This window comes from Gossypium arboreum, chromosome 8 (assembly GCF_025698485.1).
Source record: "Gossypium arboreum isolate Shixiya-1 chromosome 8, ASM2569848v2, whole genome shotgun sequence".
In the NCBI taxonomy this organism is placed as follows: Eukaryota; Viridiplantae; Streptophyta; class Magnoliopsida; order Malvales; family Malvaceae; genus Gossypium; species Gossypium arboreum.
This window is the reverse complement of record NC_069077.1, coordinates 87,662,008-87,665,686: the sequence shown is the minus strand read 5'-3', so window position 1 is coordinate 87,665,686 and position 3,679 is coordinate 87,662,008.

Genomic DNA, 3,679 nt, shown 5'->3' with positions numbered 1-3,679 from the left:
TCATCAACATATACATTCACAAGATATCAACCAATTCAAGAGCTGAAAATTCGTTAGTCGATTGACGAATATTATTCAAACGTATCGACTTTTCCATTGCACATGTAAACATACCTTATCCTTTGGGCTTTTCGAGCGTACTAATTAAATGTATTACAGCAACCAACGCCACCTTCAACCCAAGCTTCTTCGAATACAACCGGATATAACCACACGCACGAATGCCTTCGGTCTTAGCCGGATATAACGACTTCGCACAAATGCCTTCGGTATTAGCCCGGATATAACAACTTGCACGAATGCCTTCGGTCTTAGCCCGGATAAAGTCACTAGCACAATTGCCTTGGTCTTAACCGGATATCATTCAATTGCTCATGCACACATACATCCATAATCATTACACATTCATGTTTCATTTTCGTTACTAAGGCTCAAACACAAATATAATCACTAGCGTAATTGCCTTCGGGACTTAGCCCGGTACCATTCAAATACTCATACACACGTATATTAGTAATCATTACACATCCATAATTTCATTTCACATAATTCAAGTAGGGTCATTACTTGAAGACTTACCTCGGATGTTGTCGAACGGCTTCAACGGCTATTCGATCACTTTTCCTTCCCTTTATCGGATTTAGCTCCCTTTGCTCTTGAGCTTAACGAATACAAGTAGAAGTATTCAATATTTTTCTCAATAATGTTTACTAGTCAATCACATTCGCATCTCATATCATCTCACTTTATTATAATTTATCATTCAACCTTTGAACCAAAACGCCATTATATGGCCACATATACATACATCCATATATTTAAGCTCAAGAATTTTAACATAACATCAAGTGCTCAAATTACTCATGTGGCCGATTATACATGGTCATAAATACACAAAATCAAAAATAATTTCAAGGTTTTTCACCCTATACATGTACTAGGCCGAATGTACATGCAAATTTCACAACATTCTTCAACAAATTTCTTCTTTAAACAAACATATTTATCACTTTCTTCATCACCAAAATATCATGTGCAAACATATATACACATATAGGTGCAAGGCCGAATTTCAAGGTGTCCATAACCATCCAAAGCACAAATTTTAACTAACATGCAAGAAGCATAAACTATGCTCATGAGCATACCATGGCCGAATACATTACACACCATACCCCTTTTAATTTTTTTGGTCATGGTTAAACAAAGGATTCAATGTCTTACTCAAGAATGCTAAAAGAAATTTCAAGAGTAGTCAATCCATCATTGCATGCATCATCAACAAGCTTCGCATTTAGCATGCAATGGCTTTAACACAATATCAACCTTGGCCAAATACCATTTCCATGGCACAACAAGGATTTGGACCATGGGCTAACATGAACATCAAGTTAGCAACTAAAACATGCATGAATCTCATGACACAACCTCAAACATACCTTAATCTTGATGCAAGTATAGCCAAATCTCCTTCTAGATCTCTTCTAAACCAAAATGGAGCAAAATCCTCCTTCTTCCTTAGTTTTGGCTCAAAGAAAGGATGAACAAATTTTTTTTCTTTCTTTCTCTACAACTCACGGCAATGGGGGGGAATACCACACTCACACACATTTTTTTTCATTCTTTTCTTACCCATACTCCTTTGTTTATTATTTCTCCCTAATGCACCAACAAAACATGTTTATGACATGTTTTGCCCATCCTCTCTTGCCATGGCCGGCCACCACCTATAAAAAGGGGGTATTTGACATGCAAGTCCATTGTTTTGCATGCATGCTTTAATTAGTCATCACACATTTCCCTATCATACTTTCAAAGTTTACTACTAGGCCCTTTCTAATGAAATTCACATTTATAACACTAAATCAAATCATCAAAAATGTCACACACAATTTAACACATATCATAGGCATCAAAATAAATTTTAAATTATTTTTATGCCTCGATTTTGTGGTCCCGAAACCACACCCGACTAGGGTCAATTTTGGGCTGTCACAACTCTCCCCCACTTAAGAAATTTTCGTCCCCGAAAATCTTTCCTGTAAATAGGGTTGGGTATCGCTCTATCATAGAGTTCTTGGTTTCCCAAGTAGCTTCTTCTGTCCCGTGTTTGAGCCATAACACTTTCACTAGCGGAACCCGCTTGTTTCGCAACTCTTTCACTTCACGTGATAGGATACGAATCGGTTCTTCCTCATAACTCATGTTGGCTTGAATTTCAACTTCTGATGGACTAATCACGTGCGATGGATCAGATCTATAGCGTCGAAGCATCGAAACATGAAAGACATCATGAATCTTTTCGAGTTCAGGGGGTAAAATCAAACGATATGCCACTGGACCGACTCGCTCGGATATCTCATATGGCTCAATGAACCTCGGGCTCAACTTGCCCTTACGGCCGAATCTGAGTATCTTTTTCCAAGGCGAAACCTTGAGAAACACTTTATCTCCCACCTGATACTCGATGTCCTTACGCTTCAGATCCGCGTACGACTTCTGACGATCGGAGGCTATCTTCAGACTTTCACGGATTACTTTCACTTTCTGTTCAGCATCTCTAATCAAATCCACCCCGAAAATTTTGCTTTCACCGAGCTCAGTCCAAAACAATGGTGTACGGCATTTACGACCGTACAAAGCCTCGTAAGGTGCCATCCTAATACTTGATTGAAAACTATTGTTATAAGCGAATTCAATCAAAGGCAAATACCGTTCCCATGAACCACTGAACTCGAGGATGCAACATCTCAACATATCCTCAAGTATCTGAATTATCCGCTCGGATTGACCATCGGTTTGGGGGTGAAAGCGGTCTGAAATGCAACTTGGTACCCAAAGCTTCTTGCAACTTCTTCCAAAATCGCGAGGTAAATCTCGGATCTCTATCCCACATGATAGAAATAGGCACCCGTGTAATCTCACAACTGAGAACGTACAATTCGCTAATTTGTCCATTGAAAAATCCGTACATACGGGGACAAAGTGAGCCGACTTAGTCGATCTATCTACCACGACCCAAATCGCATCCTTCTTACTTGGTCGACAATGGCGATCCGGATACAAAGTCCATTGTGACTCGATCCCATTTCCACTCGGGTATCGTGATCGGTGAAGTAATCTCAAGGCACTTGATGTTCCGCTTTCACTTGTTGACATATTAAACATCTCAAACAAAGTCGGAGATGTCTCGTTTCATACCATGCCACCAAAATCGACGTTTCAAATTGTTGTACATCTTCGTACTCCCGGTGGATTGCCATTCGGCTACAATGGGCTTCGTTGAGAATTATCGAAATAAGTTCAATTCTTTGGAACACACGACGACTTCAACCTCAAACAATCGTCATCATCGATCCAAACTCCGATTCCTTGTTCGAACACACTCGCCCATTTTGCAACCAACTCATCGTCGACCTTCCGAGCTTCACAAATTTGATGTATCAATAATGGTTTGGCTTTCAATTCAGCTACTAACACGTTGTCGGATCCAACGGACAAGTGCACATTCATCGTCAGAAGTGAATATTGATTTACGACTCAAGGCATCCACAACCACATTCGCCTTTCCCGGTGATAGTCAATGACCAGCTCATAATCCTTTAACACTCGAGCCAACGTCTTTGTCGCAGATTTAAGTCTCTTTGGGTCATCAAATATTTGAGACTTTTGTGATCCG